The sequence below is a fragment of the Seriola aureovittata genome, chromosome 3 (genome assembly GCF_021018895.1).
Source record: "Seriola aureovittata isolate HTS-2021-v1 ecotype China chromosome 3, ASM2101889v1, whole genome shotgun sequence".
Lineage (NCBI taxonomy): Eukaryota > Metazoa > Chordata > Actinopteri > Carangiformes > Carangidae > Seriola > Seriola aureovittata.
The window spans coordinates 2,482,506-2,500,906 of record NC_079366.1 but is presented as its reverse complement, the minus strand read 5'-3'; positions in this window follow the sequence as shown (position 1 = coordinate 2,500,906).

Genomic DNA, 18,401 nt, shown 5'->3' with positions numbered 1-18,401 from the left:
AAATTCGTGCACAGCAAAGATGGGAAATACTGTTCTTTAAACCAGTATGAATATGACTCATATAAAGATTACCAGGCTATCAAATAACATATTACCAATCATTCATTTGATCTAGCTTTGAGAGACAGCGCATTCTAGGCCAACCCCAGCCCTAGGTTACCATAGTTATTTAAACCTTTAATTTGCATGGAGGAGCAGCATGATACAGTCTGGTTGAGAGTCAGGGAAGAGGTGAAGTGAAATCGGCATGGGCAGATGCCACTTTAAGATGGCGGCATTGGTCTATGGTCCAATCATCAACTGGGTAGCTGGGTTATCCAAAGAGCTTCTGCTTTGGCACACCAGTTAAAGCATGAGGACCAGATAATCAGCAATAATCAGTAAACAGGGGACTCTAATATATCTAATCAAGGCACTCTTTTACTACCAAAAAAATAAACAGCAATAACTACAACAAATATATACTTACTCAAATAATGCATCCGATGTACAGTCAACTTTAAGAAATGTAACTTCAGGCAATATCACATTCAGATATACATGCTGCAGCAAACAAAGGCAGAGACTGAGCAGGGCCTCATCCAGGACTCCTATCAGTTCAGGTCTGATGTACAGCTTTCCCTTAAAGGTGCACTATGCATTCCTGCATGGTTTCAGCGCGATTTTATTTTTGTCTCAAATCATAGGCATCTCCCCTTGATCCGCTAGCTGCCTGCCCCCTGAAAACACTGTGAAAAAGCGTGGTCTATGGAGACAGCACAGGCATCACAAACGGCAAACGGGGGGGGGGGGGGGGGGGGGGGGTGATAGAGTAGCGTGAGTATCTGACAGTAGATAGCTGGACTGCGCCGTGAACTAGGTCTAACGACTCAACGACTCAGCGAAGGCACGGACACGACCAAAGAAAAGACGTTCGGATGAATATATGGCGAGGAGGAGAGAAATGGAGAAGGAACGAACGAAAACCCGCATTTATATTGGGGAATTGATTCAAAGGTCGCCAGAAGGGCTTCCAGTCCGATGCAAACATGGGGGGGGGGGCGAGCTTGCTCTGTTTTGTTTGGTATTTACTTCGAACGTTAACAGAAGTGACATCATGCAGGAATGCATAGTGCACCTTTAATGTCAACCTCTACTGTACGGGCACACCCATCCTCACTAGAAATGAGATGGGTTACCTTTGTAACGGGCCAGAGTCCTGCAACTGTGGGTCCATTACCATAACTACAGCAGACACATCATACCTGTGGTGTCCCTCTGCCATTTCTGGCAGGTTTGAAGGCAGAGGAAGGGAAGCATCCCACTGACCCATGAAGAGCAGATTTGGGGTCAGGATCTGCCAGGTCTGATGACACATATCCAAGTGGTTTTGAGTTGAGAATGCCTTCAATTTCTATCAAAACAGAGTTGAGCACCTCCTCTATAACCGTTTGTGCCCCCAGTGTTACTCATAGTGCTGTTTTAATTGATCTCACCTCCCTCTCCTCCATTCCTGCAAAGTGGGAGGGTGGGAGAGTATGGTGGGTTAAATCTGAACTGGATCTTCCTTTTTCCACACAGTTCCTTTAGTGATGGATTCACAGGAGCAAAGACTTCACTGAGTTTCTTAGCCCCCCTTTAAAGTTTGTCCCACAGTCTGGTAGGAGTTCAAAGGGCTGACCTAGGCATGCTGTGAAATGTCGCAGGGCCATTAGCAAGCTGTCAGTGTCCAGGCTTGTGAGGGCTTCTATGTGAATACAGTGAGTTATGAGGCATTTGAACAGGAGCCCCTATCTTTTATCAGTTTGGCAAAACAGTCCATCCCAGTAGTCCAAACTGGCAGCTGAGTTAAACAGACCGCAAGGGGGCAAGTCAGCCATTTTGGGGATTAACACAAAGAATCCAGTATGAATGTCTTATCTCTGCAAAGACCCTTTCAGTGCCGGGGTGAAGGACACATGTATCATAGTCCTTTATTTTCAGATGGGCTACTGTATGCTTGGCATCAAGGACAATGGGATTCAGGTGGAGTCTGCATCCTACTCTGATAAGGTTTAGCTTATGCCCAAACTGGGGAGAGTGAAAGGAGAAGGAGGTGACTGTGAGCAGGAAGTTCTTTGCTGGACTGAAGGACCTGAAAATCATCTGTAAAACTTTCTGACAGAGCTTGTGAAAGAGGAAGTGCTTCAACCTCAGCTTGGATGAATGATGGGCTTCTCATGGGGGTGGGTTTAGCAGTAATCTGAAGACTTGGGTACTTGGGTTGCGTGGGTTGCCTGGACAAGATTTTGCTGACTGGGATCTGGTAGATCTGAGCGATTCGTTGAGTGTTCGTTGGTCTGTGGGAGGTTACAAAACATGGGTTTTCTGGAATCAGGGCCATTGATCAGAAGGCAAAGCCAGACATTCTGTGCCTCTGTTCCATCTGCAAGGTTTGGTCAGCTCCATTAGTCTCTTGTCTCTTTGAATAAAGTTGGCAGAATTTTGAGTCTTTTCGTCATAATGGAACTGGTTAGGGGAGGTTAGGTCTTGGATCTCTGTGATACGGTTGGCAACAAAGACTTTGTACCTGCATGATTCTGACTGTAGCTAGGTCAGGACAACAGTGGAATCTGACCAGAGCACATAACTGAGCCAGCTGTGCTTCTGTCAGGGCTGCAGACAGCTCAAGGTGAGGGATGGTGAGCTGTTTTTTGGGAGCTACTCGTTATCAAGCCATAGCAGATGAAACACCAGTCCCTCCTTGCTCATCCTCCATCCTCAAGTAGGTTACAAAGCCGTAACCCCTTTCAGATGCTACACAGAAAACACAAAGTTGTTTTTGTGTTACAGAAAAAGTGCTTTGAACTCCATCTCATCTTGATAGCATCTCTCCCAACTTAATAACCAGGTCTTTGACCTCTAGAGGACAATGAAGAGAATGTACACAGTTGCTGAAACATCTTTACTGTGCTGTTGATGGGCTTGTGCATGTCATTGAACACCATGAATTGCATAGCAGAGGCTGCAAGTTGTGCCAAATGGCAGTACTTTCCACTCATATACTGTACGTTTGGAGGATCCTCTCTATTCAAGTCACGACACAGGAATCTTTATAGTTTGTCTCCTGGTAGGAGTCTTATGTAATGAAACAATGACTTAATATCCCCAGTGATTGCCACTTTGTTGTGTCAAAAAACAGTGTTTTTTAACTGGGAAGAGTTAGTCATTTCAGGCTTAGCCTTGGTAGGAGAATGAATAATTCAAAACTATGCAATGTTTTTTCATTGTGTTCTACAAAGTAGGTATTTTGTCAATAGTCAGTTTTTCTACATAACCTGCCTGCACTAACTCATCAATTTCTCAAATGTGGGTTTGGACTAACTCTGGGTTTTTGACTAGATGGCTTTCGGTGTGGCGCATGAAGGGCATAACTGACTTCTTGGGTGCTAGTAGGTTTGTGCCATCGTGGATACGAAAGACAGGTGTTGCATAGTGTTCGGTCCATCAATATTTACTCTGAAAGTTTTGGCCTCCAGCAAGTCCATGGCCTCCTTGTCCTGTTTGATCTTAGTTTTTCATTTTTAAAGGGGACAATATCTATCTGCCATAATTCCTTTACCTGACTGAGTTCTGCATAGAGGTTACCAGCTGAGGTGAAGAGAGCTTGAGTGGCATCTGAATGCTCCTGGAGTATTGTCCAGCCCAGCTTGGTTTGGAGGGCTACTGGTGTCCCTGGTGGACCTGAGCAGACTTTCTTTGTGCGAGTTATAAGGTGAAAGTTATCTGATCCAATCAAAAGAAGAGGCTGTACGTCCTGAGGAGGAAGAGCTGAACCGGGGGATTCAGATATAGGACCTTTGAGCATGTCTCTTTATAATCCATTACATTCTCTGTGCTCAGATCCTTCAGCTCTTAGCATTTAATTATTCAATGATCAGGTGAGTTGCAGTATTGGCATGCTTTGGGTTTGGTCCCTAGCTTTCCAAAAGGCTGAAAGGGAGTTGGTGTTAGTACTATGCAGTATGGTGGTCCACTGTAGGAGCTGACCTCAGCACTGATCTCCTGGTTTGCATGAAGTCGAGAATCAGATGTCTTACTTGAGTTGCGGCAGACTGACACACTGCTTCACCCTGGAGCCATGTAGCAAAATCCACCAGGGTGCAGTGGGTTCCTGGCCGGGTTGAGCGGATGTGATGTTGTACATGCTCCCTCAGTCTGGCCCATAGCCTGTAGCATTGTGAAAAGCGTTAGAATCACCAAATTAAACCTTTGGGAGATTTATTATATGGGTTATTTCTTTTAAGGCTAAATGGTGGCGTTGCCCATATTGTTGGTCTAGAGCATAAGGCTGTCTAACAGGATATGATACTCCTTATACTTATACTTCCTTATTTCATCCATTCTTTTTTTCCCCCTTTTTTCCGTCCCTAATTTCTTTCCTGGCTACTTTGCCTTATCACTTTAGTATATTCATTTTTCCTTTCCTTTCTTCTTTTCTAACATCCTTCCTTGTTTAATTTTCTCTTTACTTACTACTACTGCTTACTTACCTTCTTTATTTCCTTCTCTCTTTCATTGTGTTCTTTCTTGTTGTCCGTGTTTCTTCCTTCTATCTTTCCTTTTTCCGTGCTTACTTGAATTCTTTCATTTCCTTTCTTTTCTTCTGTTCTACTTTTACTGCCCTTAATATTTTTCTTTTTCATTTCCTCCTTTTGCCTTCCTCATTCCATCTGAAATGATTTCTTTCTTTACATGTCTCAATACACAGCGTTTTGCTCAAATGTAAATGGCTACTTGTGCTAGTTGAGTTTGCTGTTGCACCAAATTAATGACATTTTCAGTAGCAGCTTCAATACAAAACTCTCAGCATTGGCTTACATCCTGTACCAAGTGAACTCTAATTAGTCCTGGATGTGTTTCTGGTGTCCCCCATGTTAATCCCCATCCACACACTCACTCTCCCACTGTGTGTGCCTCTATCAGTCAGCCCATTAGTTCTCATCATGTCACACACAGCCTTAATGGTTTTGGGCACACACACACATGCAGACACACACGCACACATGCACGCACGCACGCACGCACGCACGCACGCACGCACGCACGCACGCACGCACACAAACACAGACAGACACACACACACACACACACATACACACACACACACACACACACACACACACACAAATGCACTCACAGCCGGACATAAATAAAAACATAAAACCCAGGGCTACATTATTGACCATGTGTGTGCCTGTGTGTAGCTGTGTGTGACAGTGTTATGGCCATGCATATGTGTGTGTGTTCACCTTTTACCAGGTTTTATGCATGTTCCCAGACCTGGTGATCAAAAACATGCAGCAGTAGACTGGTGGTCTGCTCAGACCCGGGTGGTCTCAGGATTTACAGCAAGCTGGGAGTGTGTGTGTGTGTTCTGGGGGATGTTAGTTACTGATGTTGCTGGATAGCTTGTATCTCTTTACAACAGTCTCATTTCCAGATCAAGTGTGTTAGACGAGTGTCACAGACCCGAGGGTGTTTAAATTTCCTTTCAGGTGAAAGCATGACAATGAGTGAATCAACAGGATGGGTGTTATTTCCATGCAGTGACATAAAGTCCAGCACTGTGAGCCGCTAGCAAGTTGATCACTGCTATGCGTGGCTTTATTTATTTCACTTTATTTATTTCACTTTATTTCATCTGTCCTCTTGATCCACAAACAGGAGCCAAACAGAAATCCTCTGTTGTTCTCAAATCCAGGATAAATGCTTAAGGTGACTGAAGTTTTGCCGTCAGCACCATCAGGCTCTGGGAAAAGTCGGTACTGCCCTTGTGTTTTTCTCTCTCAATTTTTGCATTAAAATTAGTTATAGAACATTACTATATAAAAAGTCATTATATGAGTTAATAGCCTGAAACCCATGAAAACAGGTCAGTTGTCAGGTACTGTGTGATTAACATTAGTAAAACTTTCCACGGGTCTGAAATATCAATTTTAATTTTTTGTTTTACTTTTCTGTAATCAACATGGTCTCATGAGATTAAAAATAAAATAAAGAGAAGAGGAAAAAACATTAAAACAAAGAAATGAAAGGCATTTTGCAAGTGCATTACACTTAGTTACACGATTTAGTCTTTGAATTGTTCAAGAGGTGTGTTTGAAATCATTTAAAGTGACTAATATCCATGCAATTTCACATGAAGAAATAGATGATGGGAGTTGCTGAGCAATCTGTGTATACATGAAGGGTTACAGCAGAATTTATTTAAAGATATTCATCATTAATATTGTGATTAAAAATGTGCTAAATATGCTAAATATGCTTCTCAGGATTGTCTCTGTCAGCCTTTACTAAGGGCTCTGTTCTCTATTGGGGGGGGGGTCATTTATTCATCTTGTGGTTTATAATAAATTAATGTATTACACTTTTTTGTTTAGGAAAAGTAGTGTAAATGAACACAAGACTAAAAAAGCAATTTTGTCTGAACAAAATTATTTGATTAAAAAACAAGGTAGAAATGATTGAACTAGAGCAGATAAGATGTGTTTTCCCCTCAGACAAACTCCTGGGTTTGATTTTGATTGAGGCCAAGGTAGGGAGAAGGCCACCCAGGATTAAGAGGTGTGAGACCTGCCAACATTGCATCTAATGACCAATAAACTGCCAGCGTGACTGACCTGCTCACACTGCAGTAAATCAAAAGAGAATAAAAGAGAGACAGAGGAGGAGAGAAGAGAGTGAAAGGTGGAAATGGATTCATGTCATAACTGTGTTTTCAAAGATTATTTAATTTAATTGAAGCTGTTTTATTTTACAATTAAAACCTGGGTACACGGAGGTGAACATTTCTGTTGTAGTGATATATTTTATTTTATATTGGATTCTTATTTTATCATTCATTTATTTATGTTAACAAAAGGTGTGTGTATCTCTCTCTCTCTCTCTCTCTCTCTTTCTCTCTCTCTCTCTCTCTGTGTGTGTGTGTGGTGCTGATATTTCTCACACTGTGGGGCCCTAAATCTGTTCACATAGTCTCATTATGTTTTAAAGTTAAGTTAAGGTTAGGCAGAGGTGGACAAAGTCCTCAGCTCATCACTGGAGTCACAGTACAGATCCTCCAGATCGATTATCACGCCAATATCATGTCAACACATTGTATTGTTCCACATTTACAAAACCTAATGACTCTAAAGCGGCTGACTGACTGACTGACTGACTGACTGACTGACTGACTGACTGTAGAACCTGTAGAACCTGTAGAACCTGTACTCAGTGATGAAGTCTGGCCGTGGTAAACACAGCAAAGATAAGTAAATGAATCTTTCTTTATTTGTAAACCTTCAAACACAGACCTCAGATCAGATCAGGTCTCTGGTGAAGAATCTTCTGCCTCATCTTTCTCTAACGTCGCCATCGTTAGGACACTGACAGGTTCACACATGACTGACAGTAATTGGTTTTTCTCCTGTGATGAACACAGAAAATTCGTCCCACTGACTAAAAGCTCTGCTTCAAAGTAAGAGTACTTCATAGAAATGTAGTGGAGTTAAAAGTACAATATTTGCCTTTAAGTGTAGTTCTTAGAAAAGTCAGAAGTTTCTAAAAAATAAACTCAATATACTGAAAAATATACTCAAGTAAATTTATTTAGTTACTGCCCACCCCTCGGTTAGAGTAAGTCTCTAGGAAATAAATATAAGTCCATGTATTCATATACAGTCTATGAGTCTAACACAAGAGTCTACCACCACTGCTCAGATCTCAAGATGCTGAAAAAATCTAACAATAATTTGAAGTTACATTTGTTTATGTCATCATCTTTTTGCTGTCTACTTTATTAGTTACACCTGATCAATCCAATGCAATCAGATACAACAGCTCTGCCATTCATTCTACTTTCACAAGGCCTTAGAAATGTTAAGTTTTTGTTGTGATTATTATTGAGGTGAAACTGTGTGATGGTGTTATACTGTATTGAATTATGCTGAAAGTCCACCCCACCTTTATACATGAGGGCAGCACCATTTTAGAAACATGTCAATATAATGCGCACCAGTACAACACCACCCGTGTTTGCTGGGCTGGTATACAAAAGAAAGGAATACAACCAGAATTTAAAAAAAAAAATAAAATTAAAGATTAAAACATGCAGAGCAAGAATATAATAAATATATCAAGAATTATCAAGAAATATATGTTTCTTTAAACTCTTTATTTAAACTCAAAAATCATCGAGGGTAAAGCCTTCATTTACAAAGATGTAGAGTAGATAAAAATACCAATTAAGAACATCTATTAAAACAAACATATAAATACAATTAGTAATCAGCAAGGTTTCAATAGGCACCCTTTGGTGCTTGGACCCTAAAATCAATTAAAACAGGTACAAACAGAAATCAAAGGTTAGAGATTAAGAATCTAAAATGACACAAACAAATTCATTTTTAAAGTTTTGTAGTGAGTTCAGGCGGACGGAGCACAGAAGCCAAGAGCCGTTCTTCCACTGGAGCGACATGGGCCGTGAGCCAGTCACTAGTCCTGGTGTCATGTGGTCCAGTGGACCAGACTAATATGGCTGTAAGATATGAAGGCAGTTTTTCAAGAAGGGCTTTGTAATTAAACAAATACACATACTAATCAGGCCTCTCAGAGACAGAGAGGACCATCCAACCCCAGGAGGCAATGACCAGGGTTATAAGCATCAGTAGTGATGAACCGAAGAGCAGAGTGGTCGACAGCATCAAGGGGATTTAGAGTTGCAGCCGAAGACTGAACAAGAGACTGTACAAGGTCATGATCTAAAACTGATAAAAGCATTGTGTTGAGTTTCTCTACAGAGCAACAGGAAGCAGGATTTATTCCTATAGAAGAGAAAAAGCCTTGATTTACTCACCAGGTTCGATATATGATTCTTAGAGGACAACTTCTAAATCCCAATACCAAGACATTTGTATAGCTTGACTCTTTCAACAATGGTGCCACGTTTAGTGGTGACGATGAGATTATTTGAATCAATATTAATAAATGAACAATTATATACAAGAATACATGGGAAAAGACTCAGATAAAAGGCAAGACAGTTGCTATTAGTTGAATTTGCATGTATAGTATATGGAGGAATCATTTGATATTTTAAAATTTAACTCTTATAAAAATTTTAATGTCAACCTCCAGCACAATATATTTCTCTTTAGATGTGATGTGATATGTACAGACAGTTTTCTTTAGGCTTAAACAGGCTTAAAATATAAATAAGATATAAAATGGTGAAGGATTTTTCAGATTTACAAAGAATGAATAATCCCTGTGTGTTGTGTTGTAAAACTGTCAGTTGTTAGAAATCCAAAATATGAAATATCATATCAGGTTATCAGGTATCACTGTCAGGTGGTGCTGCTTGCATGTTAATTTGGACAGTCTGCTGCTGTTAGCACCATCATCACTGCTACTATTACAACTATTAGTAATCATGATAATGGAAAAGAAAGTGATATTTGAGGTGTTATTTTAAGTTACTGAAGCATTTTTCAGGATCATTGGTGTGTGTGTGTGTGTATGTGTGTGTGTGTGTGTGTGTGTGTGTGTTTACATAAATGCACTCTTATGTATCCATCACTTCAGATTCATTCTTTGACTTATATTAGTCTCCTGGATCTTTATCATTATTCCCCTAACCCTAACACACACACACACACACACACACACACACACACACACACACATACCTACTGCATGACAGATTAATGAAATCGATTCCATTCTATTAACCTATACATTATAAATAACTGCTTATTATACCTACTTACATTCATGACTAGTGACATTATGGATTTCAAACAGAAACAGACTCCTCCGTGAACTGACATCAGGTTTTCCATTAGGGGCCTGATTTAAGCCAAAAACCCATCTGGAATCATCTTTCATTTCAGGTCGGTAAAAAGAAAATGTTGTAGGCTTATAAAAAGATCTTATCACAAATGTAACTTCTCGTAAAATCTCTATTAAAATGGGAAAAATACTCAGAAAAAAACTGGTCAAAACTTTCTGAGAATGAGGCCTGAACAGAAGTTACACAGGCCCGGCTGCAGAGGATGCTTTTCATACGTGATGAATATTTGATTTAAAACGAAAAATGGTCATCTAGATATTTTACAACAGAGAGCAAGCCTTCTATGTAGGAATCAAAAACCTGTGGTGTTTTTTGTTTTGCTTCACACTAATGCCAGGCGCATTTGGATTCCCTTAACAGTGACACATAAGTGCAATTTAAGTAGCTGACCTGGAAGTCTGAGATGTCAGAAAATCCTAATATAATATTTGATTACAACCAAAACTCAACCAATCAAAATTTGAATTTAACCACAATGGAATAGCAAACGAGAATATTGTGAAAACAGAAAACTAACTTGAAAAAAAAAAGCAAAGGACAAACATACAGTAGTAAGTAATAAGTGAGTAAAAGTTTTGTAATGCTTCACAATTAGTTACAATAGAAAAATAGAAATAGAAAAATGTGAATTTGTCAGATGAAAGAAAATAAATAATATTTGAATAAATATAGAAGGAAAGCAAAAGAAACAGTAAAATGCTACGGGTTTTTAGATGAGATTTAAATCATTGAGTTTTATGATCTGACCCGCATGGAGCCAAGACTTAGAGTCAAGTCAAATCTGTCACCCAGACATTTTAAAGTGTGAGTCCTTGCTGATGGAGCTGGCAGACCTGTTGTAGAAAAACCCACGAGTCAGTACAGTTACTAGCTGACTTGACGTGACGGATGCCTTCATGTAAAACTGAGTTTTAAAAGTTATAGGAAGAACTAGAGAAGCTGCCGGATGATCTGTGGCTGTGTTGTGGGTCAGAAGAGCGTGGTGGAGTTCAGATCAAGTTAAACTAAAACTCAGAGGGAGCCAGTGAAGATGGACGACAGCGCGGCGGGTTTAATCATACCTGAGTCTGGTACTGTTGGAGGTCTCTCTCCACCCCCCCCCACCCCCACCCCCCCGTCACCAAGTGCTGCTCATTGTGGGAACTGTTGGGTTTCTCTTATAATAAAGTAAGTAACCTTATCCTGTAAAGTGCTTTAAAGATCATGTATGTTGTGATTTGTCGCTATACAAATAAAACTGAAATGATTTTAGTTGCATTTTTATTTCCACTACTTCTGACTTGGTCAATTTGCCTGAATTAAACAAGATTGTGCTCTGTGACCGTGAAATGGAAGGTGAGAATCAAAAATAGCAGTTAAATTACAGATGACTATTTCCAACTTCAGACTGGAGATGTTTATCAGTGCTACAGAAGCTGAAATGAAAGCTGCTTAGATTTTAATCTGGTTCATTTCTTACATGACTCTTTGCAAGTGTAGGGGCAGATCCATATAAAATGTGTTAAAAGTATTTTTGCACAGATAATTACAAAACATGCAGAAATGTGTGTTACTAACATCTTTTTCACATTTAATTATCACAAACGTCATAGCTAAGTCTGTAAAATGAAAATTCAAATAAAAAGACGTACAAGTGGAAACATTACAGACAGATAATGTTTTCATTTAAGTCAATTTTATATGAATCATATTCATATGATTCCATGGTTCTAAAATATTTGTGAGACTCACTATACGTCTTAACTGTCGCCTGTATTTATTTCAATCCAGACGTCCCAGTAAAGGAAAGTCAGAGCAGTGCTGGTCAGAGTGGGAGGGAGAGCAGGGTCATCTGTTGTGTGTATTGTTTGGAAGGAGAGACTGTGACCCTGCTGACCTGTGCAGCTGATACAGAGCATGGAAACCTTTTAAACTGCTCTGCTGTGTTCCGGGCTGTGACCCAGAATGAGTGAATGGAAGCCAGGTTCATTAACACATGTTGGCGCTCATGTGACAGTGATGATGTAAGCTTAAAAATATGGTTCCAGAACTGTACGTCACATGATCAGGAAGAGAAGTCGGAGTCGTTGTGTATTAATACGAATAAATCATAAATCATAAATCATTGGTGGCATTAGCAATGTCACAACACTTAGCCAGAAATATACAAAAATTAATAAAGCAGTCAAAACTGTGCGGTTTGCTGCAAGATATTAAGACATTTGCTGGTGCATCCATGGAATCAGTTACTTGATATGGCAGAAGGCATGCTGACAAGAAATATATTTATTTGGGTGAAAAAAGTACAAGTACGAGTAAAAGTTTAGTAAGACTTTTTAATAGTAAAAAATCAATATATTCATTTATTAAGAGAATCTTTTTTAGCCAAGTGAAGAGCTGTGGGCTGATGATACATGGACTAAACCAAAAGTGCATACATTTAAGAATAAAAATATAAATACATATATATACAAAGTACTTTCCTGACTGAGAGCTGGCATTTTATTACATTATGTACTTTATGATACAGAAAATAGTCCCATGTTGTGTTGTCTTTTTATTGAGAATGGTGTACAACTTTAATGAAAGCAGACATTGATTTTGTACATATCATACGTACAGTATGAATATATTGTTTGGCAGTATAATGTCATAACAAGCTTTTCTTTCTTTTGGTTTTACATTTGATGCATGTCATATTCTTTATGTGTGATAAACAACAGTCTCTTGTAATCCCATGTGGGATTCAGACCTAATTAGTTTGGTATGATACAGATTCAAAAACTAAATAAGAACAATAAAAATTAGAATAGCTGACAAAGTGTCAGTGCAAGGAAAAGTGACACTTGAGTTTCACATAATCAACTTCAGACTTTAGGAAACTTGTCATTGTTATCTTCAGGCCCGACACAGAGTCATTAACAATGAGGTCTTTCTTTCAGAGTTTGCTGCACTGTATGTCACTTAGCTCAATAATGTGACAGGTTAGCTTGTATTGCTGGTTGTACATAGACTGATGACACATCTTACTGCTGTTGTTTCATATACACCAGAAGCTTAGCAATTAACAAAAAAAAAAAAAAAACAATCAAAATACTAGATCAAACGTTTTTACCCTCATGGTCTGTTAGTCATAAATTAAAGCTGCGACAAAAGGTTATTTTGATGATCTATTCCTCTGACAGTTATTGTTACAATTAATCAATGAATCATTCAGATTGACTGAGTCTAAGTTCATTTGTTGCAGAAAGCAGTTTAGTTCTTGACTATCTTCAGCCAGACTGTGGTACAATGAATTCTGGGTAAATTAAGACTTTTTTCAAAATAAAAAAAAAATGGCCAACCGAGGACCAACATCCACCCCAGCAGAAAATATTTGTCTTTTGGAAGAATTCAGCAGTTACTGGATGTTTCACTTTGGTAATTCAGTGAAGAGATAAATCTGATCTGGGAAAAAAAAATGTTTCCCTTCTCATTGCTCAAATTATGCGCCATGCTTTCCTGTTTTTTGTTGTTGGGTCTCAGACCTGAGTTAGCCTGGGGGTAAGGTGTCTAATGTTATTTTTATGAAACAGTCTGACTTACATTAGACTGGTCCAACACTACAAACCAGTCTGAAATATCTTCGTGAACCCAGCCCCAGGTCAAAAAATTGTGAAACAGTGTCCACCATTTTTTTCTACAAGCCTAAGATGGCATCTTTAAATAACTTGTTTTGTCCAATCAGATATTCCTGTGCAATGATATAAAATCAGATCCTGGAATCAGTGAATGTATTTTTGAATACATGAATGATTAAGCAATTAACAAACATTTGCTGTGGATTGACTAATCAACTAATTGACTAATCATTTCTGCCCTACCCATAATGTGTTCATAAATGCATCCTGAAGATGTGTAAATATTTGTTTGCATGTAAACAGAACGAAACAAAAAAACGTCGGAGCGGCCTGTGGCAGCTCGGCTGTATACGTTTGAACTAAACTCACAACTAAGCACAGAATTCAGAACAATGAAACATGAACACAAAGAAAAAAAGAGTAAAGGACTCCAGTACTTTGTTTTCATTGTGCGGGCATGGCGCTGGAAAAGCAGTGTGACCCATGTTGTGTCCCCAGCCATGGGCTGAAGACATGCTGTGCTGTTGATTGCTCTCCACAGGCTTAATTGAAAGAAGGTTCCATATGGTAAGAAGCTATAAATTCTCCAGATCATTTTTTTTCTCTATTTCCTGGTTCTTTCTTTTTCTCTTTTCTCTTTTTTCCAACCATCTATAAAAAGAGAACAATGGGCTTGCTGTCTTTGGTTTGGCTGATAATGAATCCAATACTTCCCCCTCATGGCAAGGGCTGATTAGAAGAAGAAAAAACATTTTGTCATAGTCTTTTGATGGAAAGCCCTATCTCTCCCTCTCTCTCTCTCTCTCTCTCTCTCTCTGTCTGTGTGTGTGTGTGTGTGTGTGTGTATGTGTGTGTGTATGTGTCCATGTGTGTGTGTGTGTGTGTGTGTGTGTGTGTGTAAAGCGTTGTGTCATAGCAGCATAGCAGTTATGGGGTGAATGGAGTGACCTGGTGGGTTGTTTCAAAGGCTGCCAAGGGCCCACCCTCTTCTCTGCTTTCCTCTTTCCTCCACCTCTCTTTTCTTCTCCCTCTCTGCCTCTTTTTCCATTCGGCCTTCAACATAATGCTTTTTCAAGTTACAAACACAATCACACATTTTTGTAATTGGTGTATGTGCTCCGGATTCACAGCATTCGCCCACCATGTTCACTGTTGTGGCTAATAATGTTCCACAGTAGCAACCAAAAATCTGTTCCAGAGGTAGCTTACTACTGTAAACTGACTGCATTAGTTTATAGTCACTAATGTAGTCAGTGACACATCATCCGTAGTTATTCTCCTCATTTAAGAATCATTCTTATCTTTGTTTTTTAAGGCCAAAATGGACCTTCAAAGAAAAAAAACAGCCCAGGTCACTTGGGAGAAATGGGGCCCCCTGGTGGAGGGGAAACACAACAGCACATAATGATCGGGAAGTGGGAGAGGAAAAAGGAGGAGGAGAAGGAAGGGAGAAAGGGAGGGGTCTGCATGAAGTAATGGCTGCCAGATGTTTTGGTATTATCGCAGGGAAAAATTGTATTCCAGCCGTAGTCATCTATCATGTTCACCAGTCGACTGCACTTAGAGGCCGCCAGACAGACAGAAAGGAGACATGAAGGGAGATAAGTGTGTGTGTGGGGGTGTCTGTGATGTGCGTGTGTGTGTGTGTGTGTGTGTATAAGTGTGTATGTGTGTGCGTGTGTTGAGGGGGGTTGTTGGTATAAACCTAGATACTAGTATGTATTGTTGAATGCTTTATATGATGTCTCAGTGTGTTTTAGTAGTAACTACTGGATTACTTTTCCTACTCACATAATTAGGTTGTGTTGTTCATTTCGGTGTTTTGGCAAGCTGCACATACGTTGATAATGAATGGATCAGTAAAAATGTGCACAGGTATGCAAAACATCTTGCAGTATACACTTGTAGTGACTACAGCATTATTAAACTTTTTTAGGGTTATATTTAGGCACTCACAGCACGTGGCTCAGGTCATAGGGGAAGCTCCTGGTCTGATATCAAAATATGAAATATGTAAAAGTTTGTTGGTTTGATTTGTGGCATTTGTTCTCCATTAGAGGCCCAGGAACCTGCAGTTTCTGGGTCCAAGAGGTCTGCAAATGGCCCCCGCAATGAGTGGTCATTTAGAATCATTTCAACCAGAGAGCAGAGAAGAATGAACATTTTAATGGCAACCATTAACTGTTTACAGTGTTGAAGCTGTGTGTAACACAACATATTCCTCCATTATTTTAAACCTTATTGGTTCATAACTGTGTTTTTTTCAACACTGAGAAACTGATTCTGAATGTAAAGGTTTAGAAAGATGAATAAAACATCATAGTGCAGTCAGGCTCTTTCCTGGCCTTGCAAACAAGGATAAGGTATTTTGTTTCCTCCACTGTGATGCAGTAGTAGTTTTTTATTTATTTGATCAATTTGATACAGAATGATTTTCTGCTATTTCCGTTCATTTGCATGATCAAAGGAGGCAAAGATTAAATGGTCTCTTGGGGAGGAAGATGTTCGCCTGGGATTTTTCAACAGTTTCGTTTTCAATAGCAAAAAACAGAAACTCGGACCAGTTCCAGGCAGCTGTCACCATGACTCCACCAGTCACTCAGCATTCTGCTGTGATGACACGACCAACTAGTCACAGCCTATCACTGGAGACTTTCCTTCCGTCATCAACGAGCCCATAGGTCATCAGCAGGTTTTTCTGACCCATTGTTAGATTTCGTTGCTAGGCGACATCTAGTGGTCGTAGTAATTATGACGGGAGCAAAGGGGAAAGTGCGGTGACGTAGTATAAAGAGAGACAAAGTCCACGTCAGGAGGAGGCTGTGGTGGATGGATGAATACGACACAGGAGAGCGGTGTTTGATTACCATGTCAAACTAGCTGTTTATATTGTTTCTATTATCCATGACTGTTTGTTGTAGTTAGTGTAACCATGACAACAAAGATTGTCAAATGTCGACATTTTAACTCAAATCACCATCTTTTCCTAAACCTAACCAAGCCATGATCGTTATTATAGTAACCATGGCGACGGACGTAGGTTTGCTACTTTCGGTACATTCCGTATGTTAATTATAGAAACCATGACAACCCGTAGGGGCGCTGCCATGGGTGGTATCAGAGGGTTGATGGTTGTTCAGGTTGGAGGAGTTGTTGTATCATTGTCATTGATTGGCCCAAAGAAGGTGCTGTGTCATGTTTCCAAACATTTTCAGTGCTGCCTTTAGTTGGTCCATCTTTAGAATTTGGAGTCAAGGCTAAAATATGGAGTCCCGATGAAGGTGGTGACCAAGAAAAGAGCAGATGAGGAATGTTTGCAACCCCCTCAGGACAACAGAGGTCTGAAAAGGCTGAAGTGAGGTGAGAGCAGCCATTTAGGAGGACAGAACCAGCACTTACAGATGAAGCAACAAAGCAAGTGAACATAATAGGAGCAAGAAGGCAAACCACACTGCATCATGTGTCTGCTGCTGGCCATATTTGATTTCCTCCCTATCCTTTCATTTTTTACTACAAGGCTTGGTGGATAATCCATCAAGGACTCTTTGTCAGGAAAGGGTTCAAGACCATTATAGAACTCACTAGCTATTGGCTGAAAAGCACAGAAGCCCAACACCCAGAAGTAATGTGGGCCGTCAGACCCTCATCTCATTGCTCAAGCCCATTGGAATCCGATGATTGAGCTCTGACACTCCTATAGATGAAGGTTTTGAACATGGTACTTTCTGATGGAGGTTATTTGCTGAGTCTTTGCAGGGCCATTGCCTACATTGCACTCAGGCTACGTCCACATTACTTTTGTTTGTTTATAAACGCAATTTCTTTTCCTACATTTAATCCTGCCTTCAACACGACTCTGGAGTTTTAAAACTCCAAAAACAGAGACTTTTGGAAACACTGCTGGTCTTATTTTGAAAACTTTTGGGTTGTGTTTTAGTTTGAAAACTCTGCGGTTGTGTTGTAGTATGGACAAACAGAAACTGAAATCTTTGGAAATTATGATGTAGACACCCTTGGTCTCTCCTGATTGGCTCTTATCCGCCTTGACTACCAGTGGTGAATACACCATGATAATGAATTACAGTGTTACTGACCGTGTTGTCTTTGCCAGCAGCTGTTGTTTAGTTAAATTCTGCATTTTAATGCAACAACTGTCTTTGCTTTTCCTCCTTTGTAGTATTTTGTGTGACTAACCAACTGCAGAGTAGCCAGCTTGCTTCCTGTTTACACCAGCTCGCACATGCTCAGTGCACGTGAATGCTCACGTATGTATGTGTTTCCAGGTGTGTTAGTGTGAACAGAGAGCATTTCTGATATGGAGCTGAAACGGTCGTCTGGATGAAGATTGATTATGTTTCAAAATGAAAACGTGGCAGTGTGGACGTAGCCTCAGCATCATATCCGCAATATGCAGGCTGTATACAGCCTCAGATCGGTTGCCTGGACTAGTCTGATGGTGAAATACCCAACACACCCCAATAACCTCAGGATACATTACTGATGATATGCCCAGGCAAGGTGTCAAAAATGAGTGTATGACTGTACTGTACTGTGCCACTGTAGCTCAGTAACGGATTTATCAATCCTGTCAAATTCTTTCCATCCTTACATTTGATGCAAGTGGCATGTGCACGACCAAAAATTGGTCCAAACAAGTTGTAAAAAAGTTGCAGTTTCACTTTCCTTTTGTGGCTCCACTGAAGCTTCAGTCAGTAGCTGATTTAACATTCAAGAGTTGACCATAATAATTCATTATATGTGCATTGTTTGCATTTAGGTCAGTGTATTTGTTTGATAATAGAGCTGGATAAAAAAAAATTCTGATAAATGCAATTTGAATTTGAATTATCCAATAATTAATTTATGGACCTGCTACAGTTTCACTGGACGCAGCTGATGTCGTAGTGAAGGGAAAGGCTGAAAAACAGACTCAGCTGATCTGAGCTCTC